This window comes from Oncorhynchus masou, chromosome 5, assembly GCF_036934945.1.
Source record: "Oncorhynchus masou masou isolate Uvic2021 chromosome 5, UVic_Omas_1.1, whole genome shotgun sequence".
Taxonomy (NCBI): Eukaryota; Metazoa; Chordata; class Actinopteri; order Salmoniformes; family Salmonidae; genus Oncorhynchus; species Oncorhynchus masou.
In genome coordinates this window covers 9,382,343-9,399,415 of record NC_088216.1, presented here as the reverse complement: position 1 = coordinate 9,399,415, position 17,073 = coordinate 9,382,343, and the positions used below count along the sequence as shown (strand labels likewise).

Sequence of the window (17,073 nt, the reverse complement as noted above, 5' to 3'; positions counted from 1 at the left end):
TATCACAGTATCATAGGGATGTGTATCACAGTATCATAGGATATCATAGGGATGTGTATCATAGTATCATAGGATATCATAGGGATGTATATCATAGTATCATAGGATATCATAGGGATGTGTATAACAGTATCATAGGATATCATAGGGATGTGTATCATAGTATCATAGGATATCATAGGGATGTGTATCACAGTATCATAGGATATCATAGGGATGTATATCATAGTATTATAGGATATCATAGGGATGTGTATCATAGTATTATAGGATTTCATAGGGATGTGTATCATAGGATATCATAGGGATGTGTATCATAGTATCATAGGATATCATAGGGATGTGTATCATAGGATATCATAGGGATGTGTATCATAGGATATCATAGGGATGTGTATCACATTATCATAGGATATCATAGGGATGTATATCATAGTATTATAGGATATCATAGGGATGTGTATCACAGTATCATAGGATATCATAGGGATGTGTATCATAGGATATCATAGGGATGTGTATCATAGTATCATAGGATATCATAGGGATGTGTATCATAGGATATCATAGGGATGTGTATCATAGGATATCATAGGGATGTGTATCACATTATCATAGGATATCATAGGGATGTATATCATAGTATTATAGGATATCATAGGGATGTGTATCACAGTATCATAGGATATCATAGGGATGTGTATCATAGGATATCATAGGGATGTGTATCATAGTATCATAGGATATCATAGGGATGTGTATCATAGGATATCATAGGGATGTGTATCATAGGATATCATAGGGATGTGTATCACATTATCATAGGATATCGTAGGGATGTGTATCATAGTATTATAGGATATCATAGGGATGTGTATCACAGTATCATAGGATATCATAGGGATGTGTATCATAGGATATCATAGGGATGTGTATCATAGGATATCATAGGGATGTGTATCATAGGATATCATAGGGATGTGTATCATAGGATATCATAGGGATGTGTATCATAGGATATCATAGGGATGTGTATCACAGTATCATAGGATATCATAGGGATGTGTATCATAGTATTATAGGATATCATAGGGATGTGTATCATAGTATTATAGGATATCATAGGGATGTATATCATAGGATATCATAGGGATGTGTATCATAGTATTATAGGATATCATAGGGATGTGTATCATAGTATTATAGGATATCATAGGGATGTATATCATAGTATTATAGGATATCATAGGGATGTATATCATAGTATTATAGGATATCATAGGGATGTGTATCATAGTATTATAGGATATCATGGTAGTTTCCTGAATTGTCCTAGAATGTAAACTTCCCGACAGGAAATAAATTCTAAACAAAATATTTGTCACTTTTAAGTTTCAATTATATTTTCATCAAACTAACAAGCAAATACTTTATGAATCTATTGTTACTAATCAACTTGCAAGGTTCCACAGATCAAAAGAGCCTTGCAGATTGATGGCTGGGGCCCATCCGATGATGAGAGTCTGGGAAGATCCAATAGCCATATTTGACACATCTGCTAGAAGCAGTGTAAGATGGTAGTGTCTGTAATGTAACCATTTGTTAGAAGCAGTGTAAGATGGTAGTGTCTGTAATTTAACCATTTGTTAGAAGCAGTGTAAGATCGTAGTGTCTGTAATTTAACCATTTGTTAGAAGCCGTGTAAGATGGTAGTGTCTGTAATTTTACCATTTGCTAGAAGTGGTGTAAGATGGTTGTGTCTGTAATTTTACCATTTGTTAGAAGCAGTGTAAGATGGTAGTGTCTGTAATTTAACCATTTTTTAGAAACGCAGTGTAAGATGGTAGTGTCTGTAATTTAACCATTTGTTAGAAGCAGTGTAAGATGGTAGTGTCTGTAATTTAACCATTTGTTAGAAGCAGTGTAAGATGGTAGTGTCTGTAATTTAACCATTTGTTAGAAGCAGTGTAAGATGGTAGTGTCTGTAATGTAACCATTTGTTAGAAACAGTGTAAGATGGTAGTGTCTGTAATTTAACCATTTGTTAGAAGCAGTGTAAGATGGTAGTGTCTGTAATTTAACCATTTGTTAGAAGCAGTGTAAGATGGTAGTGTCTGTAATGTAACCATTTGCTAGATGTATTGTAAGATGGTAGTGTCTGTAATGTAACCATCTGTTAGAAGCAGTGTAAGATGGTAGTGTCTGTAATTTAACCATTTGTTAGAAGCAGTGTAAGATCGTAGTGTCTGTAATTTAACCATTTGTTAGAAGCAGTGTAAGATGGTAGTGTCTGTAATTTTACCATTTATTATAAGCAGTGTAAGATGGTTGTGTCTGTAATTTAACCATTATCTCGAAGCAGTGTAAGATGGTAGTGTTTTGTAATTTTGCCATCTGTTAGAAGCAGTGTAAGATGGTAGTGTCTGTAATTTAACCATTTGTTAGAAGGCAGTGTAAGATGGTAGTGTCTGTAATTTTACCATTTGTTAGAAGCAGTGTAAGATGGTAGTGTCTGTAATTTAACCATTTTTTAGAAACGCAGTGTAAGATGGTAGTCTGTAATTTAACCATTTGTTAGAAGCAGTGTAAGATGGTAGTGTCTGTAATTTTACCATTTGTTAGAAGCAGTGTAAGATGGTAGTGTCTGTAATTTAACCATTTGTTAGAAGCAGTGTAAGATGGTAGTGTCTGTAATTTTACCATTTGCTAGAAGCAGTGTAAGATGGTAGTGTCTGTAATTTAACCATTTGTTAGAAGCAGTGTAAGATGGTAGTGTCTGTAATTTAACCATTTGCTAGAAGCAGTGTAAGATGGTAGTGTCTGTAATTTAACCATTTGCTAGAAGCAGTGTAAGATGGCAGTGTCTGTAATTTTACCATTTGTTAGAAGCAGTGTAAGATGGTAGTCTGTAATTTAACCATTTGTTAGAAGTAGTGTAAGATGGTAGTGTCTGTAATTTTGCCAAATCAAATTGTATTGGTCACATATACGTGGTTAGCAAGTGTTTTTTGCGGGTGCAGCGATATGCTTGTTCTTCCAGCTTGGACAGTGCAGTAATATCTAACAGCTTACACAACATATAACCAATACACACACATCTAAGGAGGAATGAATTAAGACTATGTACATATAGATGAGCGACGTCACAGCGTAACGGACTAAGATACAGTAGAATAGTATAGAATACAGTATGTACATATGAGATGAGTAATGTATAGACTAAGATACAGTAGAATAGTATAGAATACAGTATGTACATATGAGAGGAGTAATGCATAGACTAAGATACTGTAGAATAGTATAGAATACAGTATGTACATATGAGATGAGTAATGCATAGACTAAGATACAGTAGAATAGTATAGAATACAGTATGTACATTTGAGAGGAGTAATACATAGACTAAGATACAGTAGAATAGTATAGAATACAGTATGTACATATGAGATGAGTAATACATAGACTAAGATACAGTAGAATAGTATAGAATACAGTATGTACATATGAGATGAGTAATGCAAGACATGTAAACATTATTAAAGTGACTAGTGTTTCATTCCTTAAAGTGGCCAGTGATTTCTAGTCTATGATAGATATCATTAGTCTATGTATTTATGCCAATAGGCAGCAGCCTCTAATGTGCTAGTGATGGCTGTTTAACAGTCTGATGGCCTTGAGATAGAAGCTGTTTTTCAGTCTCTCGGTCCCAGCTTTGATGCACCTGTACTGACCTCGCCTTCTGGATGATAGCGGGGTGAACAGGCAGTGGCTCGGGTGGTTGTTGTCCTTGATGATCTATTTGGCCTTCCTGTGACATGGGGTGGTGTAGGTGTCCTGGAGAGCTGGTAGTTTACCCCCGGTGATGCATTGTGCAGACCTCACTACCCTCTGGAGAGCCTTACGGTTGTGGGCGGAGTAGTTTCTGCGGTGATGCAGCCCGACAGGATGCTCTCGATTGTGCATCTGTAAAAGTTTGTGAGTGTTTTTGGTGACAAGTTGGAGGCGTGCGTGGCCACGCTGTCATGGGTGAACAGGGAGTACAGGAGAGGGCCGAGAACGCACCATTGTGGGGCCCCAGTGTTGAGGATCAGTGGGGTGGAGATGTTGTTACCTACACTCACCACCTGGGGGCGGCCTATCAGGAAGTCCAGGACCCCGTTGCACAGCGCGGGGTCGAGACCCAGGGTATCGAGCTTAATGACAAGTTTGGAGGGTACTATGGGTTTGTATGCGTCGTGGAAGGTCCAGGATTTTTTTCCACCTGGGAGGCGCATTTTGGAATTAGTGCTACAGAATGCAAATTTCTGTTTGAAAAAGTTAGCCCTTAACTTTCCTAATGGACTGTGTATATTGGTTCCGGGCTTCCCTGAAAAGTTGCACATCGCTATTCGATGCAGAACGCCACAGGATGTTTTTCTTCTGTTCAAGGGCAGTCAAGTCTGGGGTGAACCAAGGGCCATATCTGTTCTTAGTTCTACACTTTTTTGAACGGGGCTTATTTAAGATGGTGAGGAAATTACTTTTAATAAGAACAACCAGGCATCCCCTACTGACGGGATGAGGTCAATATCCTACCAGGATATCTGGGCCAGGTCGATTAGAAAGGCCTGCTTGCTGAAGTGTTTTAGGGAGCTCTTGACAGTGATGAGGGGTGGTCGTTTGACCACGGACGCAGGCAATGAGGCAGTGATCACTGAGATCCTGGTTGAAGGCAGCAGAGGTGTATTTAGAGGGCAAGTTGGTCAGGATGATATCTATGAGGCCCATGGTTGTGTATTTAGGGTTGTACCTGGTAAATTCCTTTATAATTTGTGTGAAATTGAGGGCATCTAGCTTAGATTGTAGGGTGGCCGGTGTGTTAAGCATATCCCGGTTTAGGTCACATAACAGTACGAACTCTGAAGATAGATCTGGGGCAATCAATTCACATATGGTGTCCAGGGCACAGCTGGGGGCTGAGAGGGAACTATAACAAGCGGCAACGGTGAGAGACTTGTTTCTGGAAAGGTGTATTTTTAAAAGTAGAAGCTCTAATTGTTTGGGCACACATATTGACCAATATGAATGTTCATAATGAGGGAGAAATAAAGGTGGGCTCTCCTGTCAACATGGGGCTCCTGCTGCAGGTAGCCTAGCGGTTAATTGTGTTGGGCCAGTAACTGAAAGGTCTCTGGTTTGAATCCCAGAGACGACTAGGTGAAAAATCTGTCAATGTGCCCTTGAGGGCATCAGGAGCCTCATGTTTCTCCCATTCTTCTCTGCAGATCCTCTATAGCTCTGTCAGGTTGGACGGGGAGCATCGCTACACAGCTATTTTCAGGTCTCTCCAGAGATGTTCGATCGGGTTCAAATCCGGGCTCTGGCTGGGCCACTCAAGGACATTCAGAGACATCTGTTGACAAAGGTTTCTTAAATAGAAAAAAACGGGATAAACATACCTGAATTTGTCATAAAATCAAACTTTATTTGTCACATGCGCCGAATACAACAAGTGTAGACCTTACAGTGAAATGTTTACTTACAAGCCCTTTAACTAACAGTAGAGTTCAAGAAGAGTTAAGAACATTTATTTTTTTAACCTTTATTTTACCAGGCAAGTCAGTTAAGAACAAATTCTTATTTTCAACGACGGCCTAGGAACAGTGGGTTAACTGCCTGTTCAGGGGCAGAACGACAGATTTTGTACCTTGTCAGCTCGGGGATTTGAACTTGCAACCTTTCGGTTACTAGTCCAATGCTCTAACCACTAGGCTACAATGTCAATGTGGAGGCCATATACAGGGGCTACTGGTACCGAGTCAGTGTGGAGGCTATATACATGGGGTACTGGTACTGAGTCAATGTGGAGGCTATATACAGGGGGTACTGGTACCGAGTCTGTGGAGGCTATATACAGGGGGTACTGGTACCGAGTCAGTGTGCGGGGTACAGGTTAGGCGAAGTAGTTTGGACATGTAACTACTGAAGTGACATTTCATAGATAATAAACAGCGAGTAGCAGCAGTGTACAAAACAAATGGAGGGGTCAATGTAAATAGTCCGGTGGCCATTTAATGAATTGTTCAGCAGTCTTTTGGCTTGGGGGTGGAAGCTGTTAAGGAGCCTTTTGGTTCTAGACTTGGTGCTCCGGTACCGCTTGACTTGCGGGAGCAGAGCTAACAGTCTATGACTTGGGTGACTGGAGTATCTGATTTTTTGGGCTTTCTTTATATAGGTCCATAATGGCAGGAAGCTTGACCCCAGTGATGGTCACAACCCTCTGTAGTGCATTACGGTCAGATGCCGAGCAGTTGCCATTCCAGGTGGTGATGCACTCGATGGTGCAGCTGTAGAACTTTTTGAGGATCTGGGGACCCATGTCAAATCTTTTCACTCTCCTGAGGTGGAAAAGTTGTTGTCGTGCCCTCTTCATGACTGTCTTGGTGTGTTTGGACCATGATAATTAGTTGCTGATGTCTTCACGACTGTCTGTCCATGTGTCACTGTCTGTATCTCGACACCTACGTTCTAAACTTCCATTCATAGGCTAGGTTGTAGCAATCTCATGATGGGTATAGGGAAAATTCTAGTATCACATAGTAGCCTAAACCTGTTGCTGTTACATTGAACAGGTTGAATGGAATATGAATGAATGTCATCCAATATGCTGTAATAGAAATAAGGCCATGCTCATGAGAAAACAAATCACATGGGAAGCTGGAAAACCCCAGCAGCGTTGCAGGCGCACAACCTGCGCCTGGGACCAACTACCATACCCTGTTCAAAGGCTCTTAACTATTTTGTCTTCCCCATTCACCCTCTGAATGGCACACATACACAATCCATGTCTCATTTGTCTCAAGGCTTTAAAATCCTTATTTAAGCCATCGCCTCCCCTTCATCTACACTGACTGAAGTGGATTTATATAGTGGCATCAATAAGGGATCATAGCTTTAGCCTGGATTCACCTAGTCAGTTTATGTCATGGGAGGAGCAGGTATTCTTAATGTTTTGTCAACTCAGTGTAAAGCACCACAGATTATCAAGTTATATTTGCATGTGATGTATTTGCGATATTGTTTACAGCGGGGTTGGGCAATTCCAGTCCTCGAGGGCCCGATTAGTGTCACAGCTTTGCCCCAGCTAACACACCAGACTCCAGTAATCACCTAATCATGATCTTCAGTTTAGATTGCAGTTTGATTAATCAGCTGTGTTTGCTCGGGATGGAGAAAAAGTGTGACATCAATCAGGCCCCGAGGACTGGAGTTGCCCACCCCTGGTTTACAGGATGATTTGTATCTTAAAGAGCGTAGCTTTACGGGATTAGTACCGTCACATCTAGATACAAACGAATGTGAAAAATGAACAGAGCAAATGTGTATTAAAACACAACCTATTCCAGTCAGCAGATGGCGATGTGCGTCTTTCAGCTAACTCTTCTTGCGTGACGTATAATGGACTGGACGGGACGCTTCTTCAGGAACAACAAAGCGCCTTTCAACCACCTCGGTAGCTTGCTAGCAAACATGAAACTAAAAGATTGACGCTTTAGACCATGTTAATGTACATTAGCTAATCTCAGTGTTGTAAACGCAGTTCATTTGACGTATCAACTGGTTAACTTTAATGTAATTTGCTTGTTCAATTTGCAAAGTTGTTAAGCAATGATACTGAGCCAAGCCGCTAATGCTACCTTACTAGCACTAGGCTAGTCGCTAATTCTAACATCCCGGACCATGAGTTCACTAAACTACTCCTCCCTTGCTAAAGAAGAGGAGGCCTGCTGTATGCAGAATGAAGCTTTGGGGCTGAACATTGTCGTGAAAGAAGAAGAAGATGATGTTATTGAGGAAGAACCTTTAAGAGAGGAAGAGGATGCTATCGCAGTGGAGGTGAAGAAGGAAGACGTTTTGAGAGTGAAAGAGGAGGAGACAGAATATCAGATTAACACCAGTGAGTACTGTCTTAAACGGGCACAAACTATGCAGTTATTGAACTAATGTGTGGTTTTTAAGGGGCATTCTAATGAAGTTCTACTTGACTATGTTGTTCAGTACTTTATACATTCTTAAAGGGTCAATCTGCCTTTGGTACATATCTTTTAAATTAGATGTATTAAATTCTCCACGTGGTCTACATTAAAGTGCATCTCATCTGGTATAACAGGCTTTTAAAATGCAATATTGGAGAATAATTTACACTTAAAATATCAAAGGGACGCAAAAGGCACCCATTTCGTGGAACTACCCTTTAACATTTGCATTTTAGGCCCTGTTTAGAGAGATTAATGCCTCGTCTAAGACCCTATGATTTTAATAGACGGTCATAAGTTCACTATCTGTTTGATGTTCTTGTTCACACAGGAGAGAGACATGACTATTATGGATCCTCTGGGGAGCCTCAACAACATCCTGATGCTGACGAGGCAGAGAAGAGTCTCTCTAGATCAGAACACCAGATGGTACAGCTTGGTCTGGACTAGCATACAGCTTGGTCTGGTCTAGCATACAGCTTGCTCTATCGGGGTCTGGGCTTCAGTAAAGCACTTCATGACAGCGGTGACATCAGCATCCATAATGATATGTGTCTGTGTCCCCTCTTTATGGTTACCAGGACAACGATAGACCTTCCTCCCTCCTGGAGTCCCCGTGTCGTGCCTCTCCTGGTAGCACCTTACTGCTGGGTATGAAGAGGTTGTCTGTGCTGCTGGTGGACTTCAGGAAAACAACGGGGCTGAGTGTAACTGTGAGAGGAGGAGAAGAGATGAAAGGATCCGATTTGACACATCAAAGTAAGTGCTGTAGTTTGAACAAATACAACAGATCTGCCCACTGATATCTGTTACCAGGACAACCAGCAGAGTTCTGTTAGTTGACAGGAAGATGGACTGGTATCTGTTACCAGGACAACCAGCAGAGTTCTGTTAGTTGACAGGAAGATGGAGTAGTGTATATGGATGTTATGAATATCATAACACTGAAAAAGGATTCTGCCAATGAAAAGAGAGAAACCAATAGACCATATAAAACCTTGATGAAAGTTAGATTTAGAGGGAAAGTTTCAAGATGATCCGATGTAAGGTGCTTGTTTTACAAACATGTTTCCTAAAAACAGTATGGATGTGACATTGCCTGTCCCGGTCAATCCCCCCCATATTTAAAAGACTGTAGAACAGGCAAACAAAACTCAAGACACTTCAATGTGGTCTGTATTGCTTCATTAACATCTGATCTACAGGACTTGTTAAACATGGCAAATATATATTTTAAAACAACTGACTGGACATCACTACACATACGGTGAGTAGAGTGGGGACCTGGGGGATGGTCCTGTCTAGACTTGGCATCGGAGAGTACAGTGCCTCCAGAAAGTATTCAGACCCCTTGACTTTTTCCAAGTTTTGTTAGGTTACAACCTTATTCTAAAAACACAATAACCCATACTGATAAAGCAACAAACAAAAACGTTTGATATTTTTGCTAATTATTGGAAAAAATACAAAACTGAAATATTACATTTACTTAAGTATTCAGACCCTCTACTCAGAACTCTGATAAAGCAGCAGGTTCTGCTCTGGAGCAGGTTTTCATCAAAGATCTCTCTTAAAGGAGGACTGTAGCATCTAATGATGATACATTATGGAGTCTTAAAGGAGGACTGTAGCATCTAATGATGAAACATTATGGAGTCTTAAAGGAGGACTGCAGCATGTAATGATGAAACATTATGGAGTCTTAAAGGAGGACTGTAGCATCTAATGATGAAACATTATGGAGTCTAAAAGGAGGACTGTAGCATCTAATGATGAAACATTATGGAGTCTTAAAGGAGGACTGTAGCATCTAATGATGAAACATTATGGAGTCTTAAAGGAGGACTGTAGCATCTAATGATGAAACATTATGGAGTCTTAAAGGAGGACTGCAGCATGTAATGATGAAACATTATGGAGTCTTAAAGGAGGACTGTAGCATCTAATGATGAAACATTATGGAGTCTTAAAGGAGGACTGTAGCATCTAATGATGAAACATTATGGAGTCTTAAAGGAGGACTGCAGCATCTAATGATGAAACATTATGGAGTCTTAAAGGAGGACTGTAGCATCTAATGATTAAACATTATGGAGTCTTAAAGGAGGACTGTAGCATCTAATAATGAAACATTATGGAGTCTTAAAGGAGGACTGCAGCATGTAATGATGAAACATTATGGAGTCTTAAAGAAGGACTGTAGCATCTAATGATGAAACATTATGGAGTCTTAAAGGAGGACTGTAGCATCTAATGATGAAACATTATGGAGTCTTAAAGGAGGACTGTAGCATCTAATGATGAAACATTATGGAGTCTTAAAGGAGGACTGTAGCATCTAATGATGAAACATTATGGAGTCTTAAAGGAGGACTGTAGCATCTAATGATGAAACATTATGGAGTCTTAAAGGAGGACTGTAGCATCTAATGATGAAACATTATGGAGTCTTAAAGGAGGACTGTAGCATCTAATGATGAAACATTATGGAGTCTTAAAGGAGGACTGCAGCATGTAATGATGAAACATTATGGATTCTTAAAGGAGGACTGTAATGTCTTCTGCATTGAACACAACCCCTCTGGATCAGAGAGGTGTGGGGGTTAATCGACGTCCACGTCATCTTTGCCCGGGGTTATTGTTGCGGGTTAATAGCCTTGCTCAAGTTCAGAACAGCATATTTTTTTCTATATTGCGGGTGTGGAGATTTGAACCAGAGACCTTTCTGTTACTGGCCCAACATTCTAACCTCTTAGTCTACAAATGTCCCAACTTCAATTAATTATTTCTCAATGATGCTTCAAGGGAGAAGTTTACCCAACATCCAGAAACTCCTAGGTGATTCCATACATTGAAACTAGTCCAGTGGATGTTTTCCCGTGGATTCTCTCTCCCTGTAGTGCTGTACTGAAACAGCTGCTCTCCCTCTCTCTCCCTATAGTGCTGTACTGAAACAGCTGCTCCCCCTCTCTCTCCATGTAGTGCTGTACTGAAACAGCTGCTCCCCTCTCTCTCCCTGTAGTGCTGTACTGAAACAGCTGCTCCCCCTCTCTCTCCCTGTAGTGTTGTACTGAAACAGCTGCTCCCCCTCTCTCTCCCTGTAGTGTTGTACTGAAACAGCTGCTCTCCCCCCCTCTCTCCCTGTAGTGTTGTACTGAAACAGCTGCTCCCCCTCTCTCTCCCTGTAGTGCTGTACTGAAACAGCTGCTCTCCCCCTCTCTCCCTGTAGTGCTGTACTGAAACAGCTGCTCTCCCCCTCTCTCTCCCTGTAGTGCTGTACTGAAACAGCTGCTCTCCCCCTCTCTCTCCCTGTAGTGCTGTACTGAAACAGCTGCTCCCCCCTCTCTCCCTGTAGTGCTGTACTGAAACAGCTGCTCTCCCCCTCTCTCTCCCTGTAGTGCTGTACTGAAACAGCTGCTCCCCCCTCTCTCCCTGTAGTGCTGTACTGAAACAGCTGCTCTCTCCCTCTCTCTCCCTGTAGTGCTGTACTGAAACGGCTGCAAAACGTGACTCGTGACGTTGCTGGATGCGGGCCTCGCTCTGCTGCTTTGCCAGTTAATTTGTTATTTTATTACAGCTATGGCCTTTGTCTTTCACCTGGAGTTGTTTATTGAAGTCTGAGAAAAAACAAACACTTTTTAACCCATAAAATGTATGTAAATATGATGATGTCATAGTGAATTCATGACATGTGACTGAACAAGTCTATTCATACTGTATAACATGGCTATATACATTATATACACTATATTTGGAAAGTATTCAGACCCCTTGACTTTTCCATATTTAGTTACGTTACAGCCTGATTCAATCAACACACACTACCCCTTAACGACAAAGCGAAAACAGGTTGTTATACCTGTTTGCAAATGTATAATTTTTTAAATCTTATTTACATAAGTATTCAAACCCTTTGCTATGAGACTTGAAATGGAGCTGAGGTGCATGCTGTTACCATTGATTATCTTTGAGATGTTTCTACGACCTGATTGGAGTACACCTGTGGTAAATTAAATTGATTGCACTTTTGGATGTCAGAGCAAAAACCAAGCCCTGAGGTCAAAGGAGTTGTCCTTGAGAGAGGATTGAGTGACAGCGCAGAACGGGGGAAGTGTACCAACACATTTCTGCAGCATGTTAAGGTTGCATGAAGGTCCCAAAAAAACACAAGGTCCTCAATCATTCTTAAAAGGAAGAAGTGTGGAACCACCAAGACTCTACCAAAAGCTGGCTGCCTGGCCAAACTGAACAATCGGTGGAGAAGGGCCTTGGTTAGGGAGGTGACCAAGAACCCGATGGTCACTGACAGCGCTCCAGGGTTCCTCTGTGGAGATGGGAGAACCTTCCAGAAGGACAACCAACTCTGCAGCCCTCCAACAATCAGGCCTTTATGGAAGAGTGGCCAGATGGAAGCCACTCCTCAGTATAAGGCACCTGACAGCCCGCTTGGAAAACTCCAAACTCCAAGTCTCAGAATGTCCTTGAGTGGCCCAACCAGAGCTGAATTCCAAGCATCACGTCTGGTGGAAACTTGGCATCATCCCGACAGTGAAGGGGATGTTTTGCAGCAAGGACTGGGAGACTTGTTAGGACTGAGGGAAAGATGAATGGAACAGAGAACCTGCTCCAAAGCACTCAGGACAGAAAACGAAAGCCTGCTTGGAGTTTGAGACAGGATTGTGTCACGGATCTGGGGAAGTGGACCAGCATTTCTGCAGCATTGAAGGTCCTAAAGAACACAGTGGCCGTCATCATTCTTAAATGGAAAGTTTGGAACCACCAAGACCACCGCCCGGCCAAAGTGAAGTGGCCAGATTGAAGCCACTTTTCAGTAAAAGGCACATGAAAGCCTGCTTGGAGTTTGCCAAAAGGCACCTAAAGGACTCTCAGACCACGAGAAACAAGATTCTCTGATCTGATTGAACTATTTGGCCTGAATGCCAAGTGTCAGGTCTGGAGGAAACCTGGCACCATCCCTACAGTGAAGTGTGGTGGTGGCAGCATCATGGTGTGGGGATATTTTTCAGCGGCAGGGACTGGGAGACTAGTAAGGATCGAAGGAAAGATGAACGGAGAAAATTACAGAGAGATAATTGATGGAAACCTGCTCCAAAGCACTCAGGACCTCAGACTGGGGCAAAGGTTCACCTTCCAACAGGACAACGCAGACGTGGCTTCGGGACAAGTCTCAGAATGCCTTGAGTGGCCCAACCAGAGCCCGGACTTGAACCTGATCAAACATCTCTGGAGAGACCTGAAAATAGCTATGCAGCAATGCGCAACATCCATCCTGACAGAGCTTGAGAGGATCTGCAGAGAATGAGAGAAACTCCTCAAGTACAGGTGTGCCAAACTTGTAGTGTCATACCCAAGAAGGCTCAAGGCTGTAATCACTGCCAAAGGTGTTTCAACAAAGTACTGAGTAAATGTTCTGAATTCTTTTGTAAATGTGACATTTCAGTTTTTCATTTGTAAAAAAAAAAACAACAATCTAAAATCCTGTTTTTGCTTTGTCATTACGGGGTATATTTTGTACATTTTAATGAGCTAAAAAAATACAATTGAATCAGTTTTAGAAAACACTCAAGGGGTCTGAATACTTTCCGGAGGCACTGCGTGTATACAGTTGAAGTCGGACGTTACATACACTTAGGTTGGAGTCATTAAAACTCGTTTTTCTGGAAGGAGTTGCGTTGTGTCTCCTAGAGATGAACGTACTTGGGTGCGAAAAGTCCAAATCAATCCCAGAAGAATTGCAAAGGACCTTGTGAAGATGCTGGAGGAAACGGATACAAAAGTGTCTATATCCACAGCAAAACGTGTCCTATATCGACATAACCTGAAAGGCCGCTCAGCAAGGAAGAAGCCACTGCTCCAAAACCGCCCAAAAAAAGCCTGACTATAGTTTGCAACTGTACATGGGGACAAAGATTGTACTTTTTGGAGAAAAGGACAAAAAAAGCCAAGTTATTGGAGTGGCCATCACAAAGCTCAGACCTCAATCCTATAGAGAATGTGTGGGCAGGCCTGAAAAGGCATGTGCGAGCAAGGAGGCCTACAAACCTGACTCAGTTACACCAGCTCTGTCAGGAGAAATGGGCCACAATTCACCCGAGTTGGTTGAGAACTTGGTCCGTTGAGGTGACGTTACCAAGTCTCACTTCTCATGAGAACGTCGTCCACATAGATTATCCTGTTTCAGTTAGCATGCCAAAATAAGCTGAACGAAGCCGGGGTTTGCGAGTCGCAGAACCACTGAATTCTATTTTCACAACCGTGGCAAGTTTAGCGTCGTCGGTTTTGCACGTGTTGCTCTTGTAGACGGATGAACCTTGTCACGTGTCTATTGGACGTTCGCTTCAATAGGTAGAGCCTGTCGGCATTCGTAGCGTTAGGATAGCCATCCAAGGCGTCCTCTATGTCTGCTAAGAATGTCTGTGTTGTTTGGCTTTCCTGAAAGGGTCAAAGAGGCGGATGTTTTTGATGATTTTGTCAAGGCGATCCCCGCCGAGTGCGCGGGGAGGATCTGCACCCTCCCATTGGGAATTGTGGGCTGAAAGGCCAAGAGGAAAAGTCAAGCTGTGGTTGTGTTGGTGAGGAGGCCCCATGTCACTGTGGGCCGAATGGCCAAGAGAAAGAGGCTGAAATCTCCTGTCGTTTACATTCCCTCATTCTCTGAGCTCCGAATGTGAGCTAGGTTGCTTGGTTTGGTTGTCCCGCGATAGCGCGTGACTGTTCTGGAGTTCCTCCAGATGATACCTAAGGGTGGTGTTCTGCTGCATCACAGAGTCCACCTGGGAGTTGGGGGTGTTTATTTTAGACACGTAGGTGTCGTCCTTGCTCTGCTCTGCCTCGTACCTATCTGTCATGGTTTGCAGGGAGAGGTCTCCAGTGTGGAGTGAGCGGTCTCCAGTGTGGAGTGAGGGGTCTCCAGTGTGGAGTGAGCGGTCTCCAGTGTGGAGTGAGCGGTCTCCAGTGTGGAGTGAGAGGTCTCCAGTGTGGAGTGAGCGGTCTCCAGTGTGGAGTGAGCGGTCTCCAGTGTGGAGTGAGCGGTCTCCAGTGTGGAGTGAGCGGTCTCCAGTGTGGAGTGAGAGGTCTCCAGTGTGGAGTGAGCGGTCTCCAGTGTGGAGTGAGCGGTCTCCAGTGTGGAGTGAGCGGTCTCCAGTGTGGAGTGAGCGGTCTCCAGTGTGGAGTGAGCGGTCCTCCTTTTGGTTTAGAGGTCACCTTTTCCAACTTTCTCACCTGGTCTTTCTCATCCTTCATTAAATCAGTGACTTCAATGAGTTCTGCTGTTTTGTCCTCCAACTTGGTCATTGTGTTCATTAACTGATTGCTGCGATCCCGTTAACGGTATCGATATGACAACAGCCAGTGAAAGTGCAGGGCGCCAAATTCAAGCAACAGAAATCTCATAATTAAATTTCCTCAAACATACAAGTATCTTATACCATTGTAAAGGTAATCTTGTTGTTAATCCCACCACAGTGTCCGATTTCAAAAATGCTTTACAGTGAAAGCACACCAAATGATTACGTTAGGTCACCGCCAAGTCAAAGAAAAACACAAAAAGAAGAAATAGACAGAGAATTAATCACTAACCTTTGACCTGGGGCGGCAGTGTAGCCGAGTGGTTAGAGCGTTGGACTAGTAACCGAAAGGTTGCAAGTTCAGACCCCCGAGCTGACAAGGTACAAATCTGTCGTTCTGCCCCTGAACAGGCAGTTAACCCACTGTTCCTAGGCCGTCATTGAAAATAAGAATGTGTTCTTAACTGACTTGCCTAGTAAAATAAAGGTAAAATAAAAAAAATCATGTTACACAATACATGTATGTTTTGTTTGATAAAGTGCATATTTATGTCCAAAAATGTCCAATTTACAGAAATACTCATAATAAACATTGATAAAAGATACAAAAGGTAAACTTTTCCTAAATGCAACCGCTGTGTCATATTTCAAAAAATCTTTACGGGAAAAGCATACCATGCAATAATCTGAGTACAGCCCTCAGAGACCAAAACAGCCAAACAGATATCTGCCATGTTGTGGAGTCAACATTAGTCAGAAACGGCATTATAAATATTCACTAATCTTTGATGTTCTTCATCAGAATGCACTCCAAGGAATCCCAGTTCCACAATAAATGTTTGATTTGTTCAATAAAGTTTATAATTTATGTCCAAATTCCTTCAGCCCTGTAATCCAAATTCATGACGCACAAGCAGACAAAGTCAAAAAGTTCCGTTACAGTCCGTAGAAACATGTCAAACGAAGTATAGAATCAATCTTTAGGGTGTTTTTAACATAAATCTTCAATAATGTTCCAACCAGAGAATTCCTTTCTCTGTAGAAATGCAATGTAACTCTCACATGAACGCACATTGTCAGATCATGGCTCCTTGCAGACTCATTCCCCTCTCATTCGGCCCCCTCACAGTAGAAGCATCAAACAAGGTTCTAAAGACTGTTGACATCTAGTGGAAGCATTAGGAAGTGCAAGATGACCAATATCCCACTGTATCTTCAATAGGGGATGTGTTGAAAAACTACAAACCTCAGATTTCCCACTTCCTGTTAGGATTTTTTCTCAGGTTTTTGCCTGTCATATATGTTCTGTTATACTCCAGACATCATTCAAACAGTTTTAGAAACTTCAGAGTGTTTCTATCCAAATATACTAATAATATGCATATCTTAGCTTCTGGGACTGAGTAGCAGGCAGTTTACTCTGGGCACCTTATTCATCCAAGCTACTCAATACTGCCCCCAGCCATAAGAAGTTAACTGATTGTCTTTGGTCTGCAGCTTTTGAAATAGAACATTATTGCTTTGAGTTGTTTCATTCACAACCGTTTGCAGGGCATCAAGTTGATTTGCGTGGACAGCATCATATTTCGTTTTGGCTAAAACGAGTTGTTCCTTTAGAATATGGACTTGGTCAAGAGTTTGTTCGCGTTCTTTGTTATAAGTGTTTATCTGTTCTCACACACAGTTCCTCGGATAGCAGTAGCTTATCTTTTTCGGCTTTCGATGCCAGCTCCCTGGTTCTCTCCACCTGT

The 17,073-nt window shown here is 42.0% G+C and overlaps 1 protein-coding gene and 1 pseudogene across 1 annotated transcript in view; one reads left to right on the top strand and one right to left on the bottom strand.

Moving 5' to 3' along the window:
* The window catches only part of LOC135532479 (zinc finger protein 436-like), a 781,678-nt gene that overhangs the window by 35,268 nt on the left and 729,337 nt on the right, over positions 1-17,073 (bottom strand). The window lies entirely within an intron of this gene.
* LOC135525310 (zinc finger protein 850-like) overlaps positions 7,292-17,073 on the top strand; it is a 138,484-nt pseudogene continuing 128,702 nt past the window's right edge.